We start from the raw sequence: 16,644 nt of genomic DNA, 5'->3' as shown, positions 1-16,644 counted from the left end.
CCACAGCTAGAAAGTATCTAAGTATCTAGTTATCTAAGTATCTAAGGCCAAATTTGAACTCAGGTCTTCCTGACTCCATGTCCCCATGCTTTATCTACTGCACCACTTACCTCCCAGAGTGGTTGTGAGAGGCTCAAATAAGATAATGTATGTGGAATGCTTTGCAAATTTTAAAGGGCTATATAAATTCCAGATGAGATTCTTATTACATTTTAGTCTCAGGAAGGCTAAGTAAAATCTGAACATACTATGTAATAAAAATATCATATCCTGGCAGCTTAGTGACCTCATTGGAGTCTCCTTTTGTAAAGGTTTGCACCTTTAAGGCTCCCTGTCTGAGTTAAACATAGATTGTCTCATCAAACATCCTCAACATGTGATCTCTATTTTTTTGTAATCATATCTTCACATCTGAAGGTATAACGGTCACATCTCATGCCTCCAATGAGGAGAGATGGCGGAGATTGGAATATTATGTTTTGGAAAAATGCTTATCATTATTATTAGTGATGTTCTGCATGACATTTAGAAAACAATGACATCAGAAGATATTCCACGGATACCTCAGACTGTGGGATCCAAAAGGCAAAAAATCCAGAAATGCAAAGTAGCAAAAAAATAAGGGAAGAAAAGGTATTATGACAGAAGGGTCTAGGGCAGCCAGACAGTGATTTCTGCTATTTCCTTGCTGCTAACCAACATTCCTTCTTTCCTCCTTCCTCCCTCTTTTTCTCCCTTTCTTCTACCCTTCCTCCTTTCTCTTCCTCCCTCCTCTTTTTTTCCTTCTTTCCTTCCTTTCTTCTCATTATCTATATCTTTGGTTTTTCAACACATACATTTTCCTCCATATTCCTTCTTCTCAAAAGCCATCCCCTGTAATAAAGAAGCCCTTCAACTGTCTTGTGTTCCATATTTTTTCCTCTTTATATGACTAAGGATTGGTTAGAATCCAGGGGAGGTTAGAACCCAAGTCAGATTTGGAAAACCCAAGGGAAGAGCAATTTCAACCTAGGAAGAAAGATTGAATTCAGGACTTTAAAAGGAAGGACTAAGTCTTGGGGGCCAACAGGAATCCCAAATCCCACAATTTGAGTTAGTGGATATCTAGTTCAACCCAGACATGAAAGGACTCTCATTTCACCTTTCCCTTTCAATCTGTCCAGACAAATGCCCTTCTATAGCTGCTCACTGCCCTAACAGCCTTTTTTGAAATGGTTGTTCCTCTGAGGTGGCCTTCAGCTGTTTCTTCAGTGTTTCTCTGCCCTCTTTTTCTAGTTTCTTCTTCCTTTACCCATCCATTTAGTTGAAGTTTGAGAGAAGTATGCTACAATGGAAAGGGTGCTGAATTTTAAATCAGAGGAACTGGTTCCAAGTACAATCAAGTCAAGTTAAATTGGGCTAAATCCAAGGGAAACAAAGATATGTTGAAATGATCCCTGGCCTCCAGGAACTCATATTCTAATTCTAATGAGGGAGACAACATGGACAGAAGTACAGATAGGATGCATACAAGGAAAATGGTCCATCATCTCTAAGGGAAGGCAATAGCATTAACAGGCACCAGGAAAGGTCTTTTGCAGAAGGGAACATTTTAGCTCCTGCCTCTACCATTTATTTGTATGAATTTTGGCAAGGGACCCAACTTTTCTGGGTCTCAGTTTCCTCATCTGTAAAGCAAAGGGGTTGGAAGGGATGACTCCTACTCTCCATTTTAGCTTTGAATCTTGCAGCTAAGGCTGCACACTCACACATTCAAGCTTCCTGTTATTTTCTGCGATTTTATTGGCATAAGGAGTATTGTGATGATTCTTTCTTTACAATACAATTTGGCTTTGCTTCTGCAACATTCAAGGTTAGGGAGCTGCCTGGGGCCAATGGAAAGTTTAAGGGATTTATGGAGGACTACATAACCTGCACTTGTCACAGGTAGACTTTGAACCCAGGTCTTCTTAACTGTAAGGTCTATCTACTCTACCAGGTTGACTTCCTGATGACTTTTCTCAAAAAATTTCCTTTAAGTCCATTTTTACTCAGCATTAGTGGGAAGCTAGCTGGCTCAGTGGATAGAGAGCAGAGCCTAGAGATGGGAGGTCCTGGGTTCAAATGCAACCACTTCCCAGCTATGTGACTCTAGGTAAGTCACTTAACCCCCATTATTTAGCCCTTACCACTTTTCTGCCTCAGAATCAATACTGATTCTAAGATGGAAGGTAAGGGTTAATGAAAAAAAGAAAAGAAAAGAAAAGAAAAGAAATATTAGAATAGTCCCAACCATCAGTTGCATTTAGATCTTTGTCTACAAGAGAACAGATGATATGAACAGCTGTAGCAAATTGTTGGGGGGATTGGAATTTTACTACAGCTTGTCTGGATGACAGGGCAGTTTACTGCCTGTTAGTGAAATAAATGGGAAGGCCCTATTTTAGAATCCCAGTGTTTTGTTTTCATTATTTTATTTCTAAAAATTTGGAGCTTAAAATCTAAATTAAATGAGGATTTCCATATACACAGTTCAGAAAAAGGAAAGTATATGAAGCTGAATTTTTATTACATACAGCTTGTTTTCTTTGAAAGTATGTAATAATTTCAACATGTAACTTTCAAAGCTGTCCTGCTTGTCTGTGATTCCCTCTGGTCTTCCTTTTGTTTCCTGCCCTTAAGAATGCTTCAAAGATTCACTTATCTTCCTTTTATTTTTTTCTTTCTTTTTGGCAATCTCACCCCTATCTTCTCTTCAGACCCCCACTTCTCTCTTCCCCATTCCCATTGGAAAAAAAAAAAGAGAAAGAAAACTCTTGTGAAAAATGTGCCTGTGTATGTTGCTTGTTTCTGTTTCAAACAAAACAAATGACCACAATAGCCTTATCTAAAAAGGTATGTCTTATCCTGCACCTTGTCTTTCTTTCCCCTCTCATCTAGACTCCCTCTCATTCCCTGGGTGATCCTGGGCAAGTCACTTAAATGCCTCAGATCTCCCTTGCCCTATGCATAAAATGAAAGGGCTATCCTCCATGGCCTCTGAAGTCCCCTTCCACACTAGACCAATGGTCTTATGATCCTTAGACCCTATGGATGATTCTATACCAAGCCAAAGATTTCCTTCTTGAGACCTTGAAATTGTTCTATTCTTCTTTGTTTACTAAGCCGGATGGAGGGGGAAGATTTTCTTTTCCAAGAGTTTCTCAGCCTCATTTGAGGCATTAGCGGAGTCATGTGGAATAAAAATCTCAAAGAAATGATGGTATTTTCTATTCAACGAGGAAGTGTAATTTGGGGCCCAAGGAGATCTGAGCTGTTGTTACTCACAGAGGCAACCTGACCCTTGAAGGGGAAAGCAAAACAATATGGGCAGGGATATCCTTACTGCAAGATCAAACGTTCTGCTCACTGTGTTTAAAAGAACCAAGAACTAACTGCAATAGGGTGAGGGCAATTAGCGAGTTAAGATGAATGCATTCCATCAGCTGTTTTAGGGGTGGAGCTCTGAGGGCTCCCGTAAGCAGAGGTAAGGAAGGAGTGCTGCTCTGCACGATTGGATTTCTGACTGCTAATCTGTAGCAGCCTTTGCATGATATTTTCTCTTCCTCAGTTAGATTAAAAAAGCAAAGAAAACAGGCAAACAATGACATAAACGAGGGGGGGGAGGTTTGTTCCCTTTTTGTTTCTTTTTCTTTTTTTTTTCAAGAAGCAATTCCAAAGAGGGAGGAGGGGAGGATGAGCATGTTTAAAAGTTAATTTTAGCATAAAAATCATCCGGATCATCTGTTCTTGGAAGGAGTCATTAATTCTTGCTTCTGTCATAGCCAAAGCTTGAGCTGCAGCCAGCCACAGAGCCAACTCGTAGCCACCAAAAAAACCATGCTGGCCTTTGGAAGCTGTTGTTCTGTTTTGGCTCTGCCTCAATCCTTCCCAGAAATAAGGAACTTACCACCTCCGATCCCAGTGTGTTTAACAAGAGCCTCTCTCAGGGACTCAGTATCTCAGAAACTGGTTGTGTTTTTTAAAGGAAGGGATAAGCTCCAGGCCTCCATGTTTGGGGTCTGAAGTTGCCTGTTTCTCTCAGTTTACTGAAAATACACCTTGCCTCATGATGCTTTGTCTTCACTTGATTTCCTCAGTCCTCCCTTCAGGGCTCAGAAAGCCTGCCAAAGAAAACATCAAGTACAACTTGGGCTCCTCAAGCGAGCTAATAATCAAAACATTTCCATACTCAAGATATCAAAAGGCACTCTTTTTCCAAAGGACATCCTGTTACATCCAGACCGATTTCACATTACTTCTCACACACTTGGGGTTCTAGCCAAACTGGACTACTTTGCTTTTCCTCATTCACGACATTCAATCTCCTGCTCCTCAGCCTTTGAACAAAGTTGTACCTCCTGTCTGGAATGTACTCCTTCCTCACCTCCACCTCCTAGAATTCCTCTCTTTCTTCAAGTCAAAGCTGGAGCACCACCTTCAATGTGACATTTGCCTCAGTTGCCTCAACTGCTAGGGTCCTCTCTCCCTAACTACTCTTGATTTTTGTGTGTGTATATTTATCTGTGTGCATATGATCTCCCCAAATACTAATAAAATAAAATACTAATAAAAATAACATGTATAAGGTTTGCAAAGAGCTTGACAAGTATTATCTCATTTGATCCTCACAGAAACCCTGAGAGGTAGATCCTATTATCCCCACTTTATAAATAAGGAAACAGGTCCAGAAAAGTTAAGGGACTTGCCTATATTTCCCATTGTGTTAGACTGAATTGAGCGTGCTATTCTCAGAATGAGTCAAAGACTAGTTTTACCTTTTGTTGATTGAAGACTATGAGATGAGCTAGGGAGGAAGACTGATGAAAGACTGAAAGGACAATGAACCACTTGGTTGCTCCCCTTGCCTCACCTGAACTGGGTTGAAAGAATCTACAACCCAGTCACAGGTGTTTTGGATTGTAGATCAGGACTGGTTTGGGGTGGGACAGGCCAGTGAGAAGCCTTATGTTGGGAACTTGAATATGTTACCTTGTTTGTTGCCCAATCAGTCAGCATTTCTTAGCCCATCACTGAAGTACTTTCATAGAGGAAATAAATAATTATCTCTTTTTTCTCTTACCTTCTGATTCCAGGTTTTGTTTATTTGAGTGAGCAGAGGACTTGTGCTCATTTTTGAACAAGGAACTTGCCATCATTTTTTTTATCTCAAACAACACGGACAGGTCACATTAATCTTCTTAACTTCCTTCCTTCTTTCCCTCTTTCTCTCCTTCTCCCTTCCTCTCTCCTCCCTCCCTCCTTCCTCTCTAACTCCCTCCTTTCTTCCCTTTCCTTTCTTCCTTCTTTTTCTTTTCCTTTTCCTTCCTTCTTTCCTCCCTTCCTTCCTCAGAACAGACATTTAATAAATGCTTGTTGATTGATTAAACTCAAGCACCAACTCATATCAAGACCTTTCTTGATTCCTCTACTTAGTAATATTCAACTTTATCCACACATAAAAAATTACTCTGTATTTATTTAAATATGTACATTTCATTTCCTTCCAGGAAATGCCTGAAGAAATAAGGACAAAGTTAGCTTTTTAACTCTAAGGACTATTTGTTTCTATCTTTGTGTCTCTAGAGGGTAGGCATTTAACAAATACTTAATTGCTGAATTAAGGATGATCTGTTCAAACTGCTGTTGTTTATGATACCTCTAAATTAGAAGCACCTTGTGGGTTGAAATTCTGTTTCTACTTCTTTGTATCTTTGTATCTGTATCTTTGTATGTAAGTGCCTTCCATTCAATAAATATCTGCCATTAATTATGTGATGGGAGATAGGGTAGAGAATTGCCTTTGGAGCATACTCACTCAGATTGCCCAACATGGAAGCTCATTGTGTCTTTTGCCATGTGGGTTAGGTGTGGAATCTAAAAGTCCCTGCACTTGTAGCCGGAAGGGACCCCATGATCTGGTACTTAGCCTGAAACTGCCAGCCTGGGATTCCCTTCAGGGTGGATTCCCATGGGAACAAGGAACAAGTACAAACTTTAGAGTCTCCAACCTACAAACTAATCCTGAAACCTGGGGTTCACCAGATCCCACTAGGCCACAAGTCTGGGGTTTCTAGATTCCATGTTGACAGGTGTAATCTTCTTTGCTTGGACATTTAGTCAGAAAGACTGCATCTTTAAAACTGGTCAGACTGGAACAACTTCTCACTTTTCCTGCTTTCTCTTTCAGAGCCATGGCGACCTTGAAGGTAGGATTATATTTGGGATGTTGTAGTCAGCCAGTCTGGCAGGGATGCTCAGACAAGACAAGGTGCCTGGTATTCAAGTCCTAAGGGAAATTAGTGGGAACTGGAGCTATCGGCAGAGAAATCTCTGCCGTAAGGATGCCAAAGAGTCCAGAGAGAGAGGTGAAATACAACATGCCTGGCCTTTGGCATTGGAGGAGAATTGATTAATTAGTTATACAACAGTAGATTCCAGAAAGCTTAATCCTATGAATTGCAGATATAAGTTCAGAAGCTTCCCTCCCCCACCACCTCCTACTCCCCCATAAACCTCTAAATAGTGATAAAAAAACTAGCATAGAACCTTTGGTCTTGTAAGAGCGTACTAAGGATAAGCAGAAAATCAAGGCTGCTGAGACTCATGTCTCAAGCCTCATGGGGTCAGGGATTATGTTTTATTTAAACTTTGTATTTTATCTCCTCTAGTACCTCACATGATGCTTTGTACACAGAAGGTGCTTAATGATTGTTTCCTGACTGTATGTTGAATTGTTTATTTGGTCTAGGTTTTTTTTGTTTTGTACTTTGCCCCTAGGTTGCTTCTCTCTGGTTTCCAGACAAGTTAGAATATCACAAATGGGAAGCCAGCAAATAGCAAGATAGAATACTCACCAAATAAGGGAACACAGAAGTTAAGGGCTGTTAATATAAGGGCAAACAATTTTATATGCCTGAGGACATGTATGACAGTTCAGTAGCGTAACTGATGGGTATAATGATGAATTCAAATCATCAAAAAAGCTTAAGTCATGTTTAATATATAATCTGTTTACTAAGGCAGGGAAGTTTGCAATAAATTTTAGGAATATTTCTATAAAATGTTTTCATTTTTTAAAAAAGCTCATCTCTGGATTTTTAGCTAGCTGTAAAATATATTTATCCAGAATTCCTTATTTCCCAATGATAGGGAACAGGGCAATATTACTCTCTATTCCTTTTAAAGCTAAATTTTAAGACTTCCCTCAACCTTTCCCTCAGGGCAATTTGTGGACTTTTACTTTTAGAAATAGCTGAGAACATCACCAAAACAGTCCATTTACTTCCTCTTCCCATCTTTCTTTCTGTCTCCCACCCCAATCTCTGTCTTGATTTCTACCAGTGTCATAGTCTGCAAAAAAAAATAAAGAAAAAAATCTTCCAGGGTTGGGGACCTAGTTATTCTTATGACAGCTATCTTAACTGCAGACTTGGACTTCTCCATGTTAGCAACTTGCATTTTCCAAGAAGCTTTGATCATTGATATTTCCCTACCTATGACACCATAAACAAGACTCTACCCTACCTTATTTAACTTTTGGTCTTTCTTAGATACAAGAAGTGACCTTCCCTGGGGCATTCCAGAATGTGGACTGTCAAATGGAGAATGTGGAAAAATCTTATCTGGGGTGGGTTTGGGGTTGGTTTTCAGACCTAATGTGGAAAGTCAGCTGGTACTCTGGTGGAAGAAATGGAACAGCAGCCATATCTCATACTGATTGGGAGGAAGGACTGCGACCTTCAGCACAGGGCCCTCATCTAACTGCCTTCCTCCTCTTCCCATAGCCTGAAAATTAATTGTGCCCTTCCCTAGTTAGTTGTGTCTACCTTCCTTCTATGTTTCCATCTGTGGTGTCCTCTAAGTCTCAAGCTTTCCCTTGAATGAGGTAAAACATACCCATAATAAAGATCTGTTGCTTTTCTCATCAGTGAACTGTCTGGTTCTTTTAGAAATGCCTCTAAGGTCCAGACATGGACTGAGATGACCTGCTCACTTGGCAGGCATTAATTTCATGGTTTGACATATCAGAAAAGTAAATGGGACACCCTAGATGCAGAAGAGGGACTCTAACCTAAGCCTGAAAAATGTGGGGGTCATGTTCTGCTCTTATATCCTTCAGCCACGTTCCCCTTTTAAAATGTTTCATCACAGCCTCGGCTGGCTGTTTCATTCCTCTCCAAACAGCTGGCAGACAGCAGGGAACAAACAGATAATTCTGCTTTGTAGGGTGGCTGCCTTCGGAGCTCAGAGCTGGGGAGCAAATGCTGCCAGTGAGAAACTACCCCCTTCTCCCCAAATGCTCTTCCACACAGTTCCTTGGTTCTGGATCCTTGCTAAAGGGATGTGAAAAGAAAAGAATCTGTCCCTTTCTTAAAAGCCAAAGGAAGACTGCTTGGCATACCTTGCAAGGAAGTCATGAACAGAAAGGAGCCTCCATTGAAACTGACATTTATAACAGCCTTCTGATGGCAAAGAACTGGAAATGAGGTAGATGCCTATTGATTGGGGATGACTAAACAGTGTGGTACATGAGTGTAATGGAATATTACTGAACTGTAAGAAACAATGAGCATGATGAATACCGAGACGGACACTTGAGAAGACTTCCATGAACTGATACAAAGTGAAGTAAAAGCAGAACTAGGAAAAATGATACATCTAATGACTGCAATAATGTAAACGGAAAGAACAACAATCAAGAAACAATTGAAACTTAATGCTAGGAAACTGTAAAGCCCAAGTTTGGCTTGAAAGATGAGATGCGAGAAGACATCTCAACTCCTTTGCAGAGGTTGTGGTCCATGACTGTGGAACATTGCCTGAAACAATGGATTTTTTTTTTCAATACTGTTCATCAGTGTTGTAGATTCCTCCCTCCCTTCTTTTTCCACTTCCTTTAAAAAAAAAAGTCTTTGTTATAAGAGATGCCTCTCTGGAAGGGGAAAGAGGAAAGCACACAAGGGGAAAGCTAAGTGATATAAAAACAAAAGATAGTCCACTTGAAGAATAAGAAGGTTGTCCTCTTCCCATAGGCACTCATTCCTGGAGCTAGGAATTCTTTCTCTGAAGTGGCAGTGAGTGATTCTCTGGGGGGATGTTAGTAGGGAGGAGACTCCAAGGTGCGCAGCTGTGCAAAGGACAGAGTGGGTATGGGGCTGGCTAAGGGACTGGAGTTGAAGCAAGTACAAGGTCACTTATTTGACTTTATTTTTATATAATCCTTACCTTCCATGTTAGAATCAATACTATGTATTGGTTCTAAGGCAGAAGAATAGTAAGGCTAGGTAAGGGGAGTTAAGTGACTTGCCCAGGGTCATACAGTCAGGAAGTGTCTGAAGCTAGATTTGAACTAAGGAACTTCCATCCCTGGGCCACCTAGCTTCCCCCTACATAGTTACTTATAGCTGAGACAAAGTGAGGTGGGAATACCTACTGGACCAAGCTATTTGAGCAGAGGGCAGTCATCCAGGGCATAAAGAAGGCATGGACAGCAGTTTTGCAACACCTAACATGGATGGCAATCCAGTTGTCTTTCTGCCTATAGGGGCTTCATTCCTTTCCCCCAGATCCACTTACTCTAACTTCAGGATGCCATAGGGAGAAAGAATGCTGAAGTTAAGGTCAGAATAAGTTCAAATTTTCACTCCTATGTTCATTAGTTATGACTGAGAAAATTACTTAACCTCTCCAAGCTGCACCATTCTAAGATTTGGAGGTGAGGAGGGAGTGCATTCAGGCATGGGAATACAAAAGTATGGAGGTGGTAAATAGAATGTTTAGTATCAGGAAGAACAAATAGACCATTTTAACCCGAACAAAGAAATTGTATGTGAAAGGCACTAATGCGAAATAAGTCTGGTAATATAGTCTGGAGCCAGACTGTAAGTGTGTTGAATGTCAAAGGAGAAAAGTTCTTAGGTGGGATAATCAGACCTATGCTTTAGGAAAACTATTTTGGTAGTTGTGTGGAGGATGGAGAGAGGATTGGACTCTCCTTTCTGATGACTCAGTCCCAGTCTGTATAAATAAAGAAAAAGCCTTTTGGCTCTCTTTCCTCCAAAAAGCAGCCATAAAGACAGAGTTAACTGGCTCTTTTTATCCAACCAATCAAATAGATATCAGAATCTATCAACATAGATGTAGACAAAATTGTGAGATGGGTCTAGAAGGATGTTAGAAATCATCTAGTTCAATCTCATCTTATTTTATGATGGAGATGCTGAAAAGTTAAGGGACTCGCTCAAGGTCACATATCCCTAAGTGGCAGACAGGCATTGAACCCAGGTCCAGACGTTTGTCTTTGGCAATCCCCACCTGCCTTTCTAACACTCCCCTCCAGGTGAGCAGAACCCTCAGACAACCTTGTTTTATGAAACTGTTAAGTACCCATTTATTGCCCTGGATAGGATTAGTGGATAAAAATAAAATGTAAGTACCCTTTTTATAGTCTTCTTAGTTTCTTTTACTATATCTAGGCCACTCCCAAGTATCCTAACCTCTGGCAACATTCTCTTTCCCAAGCTTTTCTGTAAGTCAATCAATTGTCCCTCCTTTCCTATACTTCCTTAAAGTATATCTAAGACCCTGAATTCCAAAGGAGATTCTACAGGAAATTCTCATTATTGGTGTCTTTCCAGGAGAGGGTATTCTCAGAGTCACAGAGCTAGGCTCTCTGGCACTGTGGGGTAGCCCTAAGAGTATCGCTTCCTTTGTCCTAATTAAAGATGTATTATAATACTTTGGTGGTTCTGGGTCTTTTCAGGTTGACACCTCATATTGCTTTCTGGAAGCCTAAGAGCACTCCCCATGGCCCATCACCAGTCCAAGTCACACCCTTTCCAACCTCCATCAAATTTGATTCCATTCCCTCAGGAGACCCCCCATGATCTTGATACTCACAAATTTAATGAGCTAGTCTTTTAGGAACCATCTTATCCTGTAACACCGTAACATCAACATTTTATTTTGCAGAGTCTGTATAGTTTGATGATAAGGGCTGGGAGACTTGTTAATGGATTATTTGAATAAATTAATTCCTACTCATCCAATCAAATTCAACATGCATTTATTAAGTGCTTTCTAAGCTGCAATATGCTAAATAGGGAACCTAAAATGAATGTATAATATATGTGTATATAAGAAAGGTTATTGAATTATTATGATAGTTCAAAGGATGGAGAGATTGCTTCTATCCCAGAATGATCTAAAGAGAGTTTAGGAAAGGAATGGCACACATTGCTTCTGAGCCTTTTGGCTAAGATCAAGTGTAGGAAAGGGGGAGCATTTCAGCTGGACCTTGAAGGATGGCAGGATTCTTGTAGGCAGAAGTGGAAGCAAGGAAGGAAATAAATATTTATTAAGTACCTACTATATTCCAAGCATTGTGTTAATATTTACAAATATTATCTCATTAGATCCTCACAACAACCTGGAAGGTGGGTGCAATTATTATCCCCATTTTACAGTTTAGGAAACTGAGGCAGGTTGTGATTAAGTACCTTGCCTATAATTTTACATCTAGTAAATATCTAAGGCAGAATTTGAACTTAAGTTCTCTTGATTTCAATCCTAGCACATGGTCTACTGTGCTATCTTGCTGTTTCCTATCCTAAGAGACAGACTAAGTTCATCCTTACAAGAGTGTTTCTTATCACTACTGTGCTCAACAGCAGGACTCTCACAGAGGATAATCTGAAAATATTTCCCCCCATCAATTTTAAATAAAATATTCCATATGAACATTGTCTTCTTGGAGCAGTGGTTCTGTGTGGCTGATCCTGCTCTGTTCAATATTTTTATCAATGGGGACAGTTAGGTGGCTTAGTGGATGGAGAGCCAGGCCTAGAGATGGGAGGTCCTGGGTTCAAATGTGGCCTCAGATGCTAGTTGTATGACCCTGAGCAAGTCACTTAACCCCTATTGCCTGCCCTTACCACTCTTGTACCTTGGAACCAATACATTCTAAGACAGAAGGTAAGTTAAAAAAAATTTTTTTTTTATCAATGACTTTAGTGATGTCATAAGTGGCATATATGATAGACCAGGGTTCTCCCTTCCCCCTGAAATACAAATGAGGGTAGCTGTTCTCTAAAAGATGACAAGGCTATCCTCAGGACTTGCTTGGTACAGGGTGTGTCTCTGTTGAGGCAGCTCCCTGGGAAAGTGGCTCCATTAAAGCTGGCTTCCTGGTCACCAAAGGGCATAAAAAAGCCCACCGACAGTGGGATCTGGATGTTCTAAGATTACCTGAGTCACCACACCAAACCAGATGGTTTTCATATGGAGACTGGGGGAAGGAGAAAAAGGTACCCGAGCTAAATGCTACTGTATCCTTATTGAGTATCCTTTCTAGGTTAGGGCTAAGCAAGTCTCCTTTCGGTCCTTTATTTTTTGTTCATCCACCTACAAGTCCTTCATTTGATTCCGTCATTGATCCTGAAGGACCAGGGGGCGATGAAGACAGGCTTGAGTCAGGCTCACCTCTAAGAACATGCTTATTAGATATGCAGATGACAAAAAGCTGGGAGAAATAGCTTGAATGACTCATCGAATCAGAGTTGGAAGAGATTTTCGAGGTGTTTTAGTCCATCCTCCCACCCAAGAGAGCTAATATATTGGATGACAGAATTGGGATCTGAAAAAATCTTGACAGGCTGGAGAAATAGGTGGAATTGTATAAGATGAAATTGAATAGGGAGAAATGTACAAGGCTACACTTAATTTTGTTTTTAATGGCCTAAACCCAAGCTAGGGACAATGTAGCCAGGCAATAATTTGTGTGAAAAAAGGCCAGGGGGGCTTTGGTGAACGCAAGTTTAATATGACTCAAAAATGTAACACAGCAGCCAAAGCAGCTAATTTGACTTTAGGACGCTTTGGAAGGCAGCATAACATAGCAGACAGAGCACTGACTGGGAGTTGGGAGTCCTGAGTTCAAATCCAGATCCAAACACCATTCTCTTTGAGGACAGGCAAATCACTTACAGGTTTACTCTAGGATTTTTCGACTGTAAAATAGGGCAGTAAGCTAAAGAAACAGTATTAATCTCCATTGACAGAGACAGTTTCTTCATCCAAGAGTTTTCTCTGTCAGTGTAACCACAGGCTCAGTCCCTATTCTTATCCTACCTATTCACAGGGCTATTGTGAGGAAGTCACCCAGTCAGCATCAATAAACTTCCCATCATTTGTTGTTGTTCAGCCGTTTCAATTGTGTCTGATTTGTCATGATCCCATTTGGGGTTTTCTTGGCAATAGTTGCGGAGTGGTTTGCCATTTCCTTCCCTAGCTCATATGACAGATGAGGAAACCAAAGCCCACCAGGTTAAGTGACTGGTCCAGGGTCACACAGCTACTAAAGTTTCTGAAAATAGATTTGAGCTCAGAAAGATGAATCTTTTTGACCCCAGGCTTGACCCTCTATCCACTGTGCCACCTAACTACCCTATTCAGACAGAAGGAGATCATTTTTCATAAGGAAAGAAACATTTATTAAGTATCTCCTATTTACCTGTTTTATAGTTGAAGTCTCTGAGACAATCAGAAGTTAAGTGACTTACCCAAGGTCATACAGCTAATAAGTGTCTGATTTAAACTCAAATCTTCCTGATTTCAGGCTCAGCATTCTATCCACTGGACTTCCAGTCATCTAGTAAGGCACCCAGTACATAGTAGATACTTAATAAATGCTTGTTGGATTGAAATTGAAGGACCCCTGCAGCATGTACTCAGCTTACCAGCTATAAGAATGTTCGATTCTATGAATGCCCCCAAAACATGATTGTTTTGCAAATCATTTTCAAAAGTCTTCAAGTAGAAGGGCAGATAGGAGGGGAGTGGATAGAGAGCCAGACCTGGAGGCAGGAGGTCCTGGGTTCAAATCTAGCCTCAGATGTGTGACCCTGGGCAAGTCACTTAAGCCTCAGTTGCCTAGCCCTTACTGCTCTTCTGCCATAGAATTGATATTATCAATTCTACGGAAAGGTAAGGGTTGTTTTTGTTTGTTTGTTTTATATTCAAAGAGATTGTATTTTCCCAATTACATGTAATTACCATTTTCAACATATATTTTCCTAAATTATAAGGTCCAAATTCTCTTCCTCCTTTCCATCCCCCCCTCTTGTAGATAGTAAACAATTTGATTGATAAAAGTTTTTTTTTTTTTTAAGTCTTCAGGGAGGCAACAATTCAAATAGGGTTCTCACATAGGCACCAACCATACTTTTAACATCCATATCGTCTGTGCTTTGGCCATTCCTACTCTAGGAGAGGAAGAGGAAGGAATTAGTGTTTATGCAGTACTTACTGTGTGTCAGGTACTATGCTAAGTTCCCTTTTAAAATATTATTTTATTTGATTCTCACAACAGCTCTGGCAGATTATTCCACTTTTACAATTGGGGAAACTGGGGCAGGCAGAGATTAAGTGATTTGTCCAGTGTCTGAGGCTAGATTTGAATTCAAGACTTTCTCATTCCAGGTCTAGCGCTCAGAAAAACCAAAGACCTGTAAGAGGTTTTATTTAGCTCATTGGAAAAATTGAATTTTAGAGTTGGAAGGGACCTTGGGGATCACTACCATTCTATAAACGAGGAATCGAAATGCCAGAGGAAAGCTTTTGGAAACTACAATAAGGTGGTCACCATTTTAAGAGGCAAAGAAACACTAAAAGTTATCCTGCTTCTTAAAATGGGGATCTTAATGAGAACATTCCCATTATGTTTTATACTTCCTTTATGAGCGGAAGGCCCCTGAGGCATCAAGAAGGAACACCCAGGACCTGTGGGGAAAGGACCCTAAAGAGTGGGAAAGGGCTCAGAAGGAGATGGGATGGTGCCAAGGACAGACTTTGCCTAGGGCTGACCCTGTCCCCTTGTTCTCTTGGGACCTGAGGGGATTAGGAGTGGTTTGGCCAAACATTCTTAGAACTTAACAGGGCACAACCTCCAGGTCCTTGCTGACGCACCCTGGTCAACCAAGATGAAGTAAGTAGGGTGAAGTAACCCCTCAAAACCAGTCTCATCCCTCCCAGGTGAACTTAATGTCATAACTCCTCTGACTTTTAAGTTTCATTTCTGATTTTACTTATGAGGAAATGGGACATCATTTTGCCTTTCCCTTTTTGGATTGAGCAAACTTTCACAAAGTCTGCTTATACACAGGTTCCCTGCTTTGCCCTTTAAGAGTCCCAGAGAGGAAAATATTTTCTTTCACTGTCTCCATCTTCGTTTTCTTCATCTCTTTCCCATCTCCTTCAAAAGTACAATTAGGGGGCAGCTGGGTAGCGCAGTGGATTGAGAACCAGGTCTAGAGATGGGAGGTCCTAGGTTCAAATCTGACCTCAGACACTTCCCAGCTATATGACCCTGGGCAAGTCACTTAACCCCCATTGCCTAGCCCTTACCACTCTTCTGCCTTGGAGCCAGTACACAGAATTGACTCCAAGACAGAAGATAAGGGTTAAAAAAAAAAAGGTACCTGGATTGTTCCATTCTGATGGTGACCCATGTTATGAAAAGAATAATCTCTCAAGATCTTAGCTTGTGCAATGATTAGAATGTTGGGCCTGGAGTCAGGAAGATTCATCTCTGTGAGTTCAAATCCAGCCCCAGATACTTAATAGCTGTTTGAGCCTGGGCAAGACACTTACTTAATCCTGTTTGCCTCAGTTCCTCATCTGTAAAATGAATTGGAGAAGGAAATGGCAAACTACTCCAGTATCTTTGCCAAGAAAATCCCAAATGAGGTCACAAATAGTAAAAAACAGATTGAACAACAACAAAAGTCTTATCCAGCTTGATATGTTTTGATCAGTGACTCTAAAAGGCCACAAAGGCTTTTCAAATGATGGAATTATTAGACATAATTTCAGGTATCAGGCTAGTCCAGTGTCTTTCTTAGGTCCCTAAAATCAAAGCACAAATCCTTGGTAGGATGGCCCTAGAAATACTATGGTTGCATTCCCTCTTTTTTCCCCCTCTATCTTTTGAAGCTTGGTGGCACCTACAATGTTCTAGGCACCGTGGTTGTCTCAGGTGCCTCCTGCTTCCTCTACCTCTTGTAGGTCCCTTCTCACACTGGTGGTTTTTCCCCAAAAAATACAGTTTTGGGACAGAGCACCAGCCATCCCTGATTCTCTGGACTTAACCACTATGCCCCCACCAGGGACCACCTTCCAGAGCAGGAACTATATTTCTTTTTGCTCGTATTTGTATTTCTGGTGCTTGGCACATAGTAAAGTCTTAATCAATTCTTATTGACTAACTAGGTATACAAATGCAAAAATGAGCTCGTGCATTGAGTTTACATTCTCAATAAGTGGCTAACATCCCTGTAAGCCCTTTAAGGAGCATACAACTTTACTTCCATTACTTCATTTGTGTTACCAAACAAATGTGGTTGGGTGCTCCTATCTTCCCAGTTTTTTAAGAGGTTCAGTGACTTACTCTGTGTTACACAGCCAGTTAGGGTCTAAAGCAGGAGTCAGACTCAAGTCTTCCTGCCTTCAATCAATCTAAGTCACTTTACCACATTGCATTCGAATTCTAAGGAATAAATAAATTTAGAAAGGGGAGTTTCAGTTTTGTTCTGGGGACAAGAGGGAGATTCTTTTGGGGGTGGATGG

The sequence above is a fragment of the Monodelphis domestica genome, chromosome 3 (assembly GCF_027887165.1).
Source record: "Monodelphis domestica isolate mMonDom1 chromosome 3, mMonDom1.pri, whole genome shotgun sequence".
NCBI classification, from domain to species: domain Eukaryota; kingdom Metazoa; phylum Chordata; class Mammalia; order Didelphimorphia; family Didelphidae; genus Monodelphis; species Monodelphis domestica.
This window is presented reverse-complemented; position numbering follows the sequence as displayed.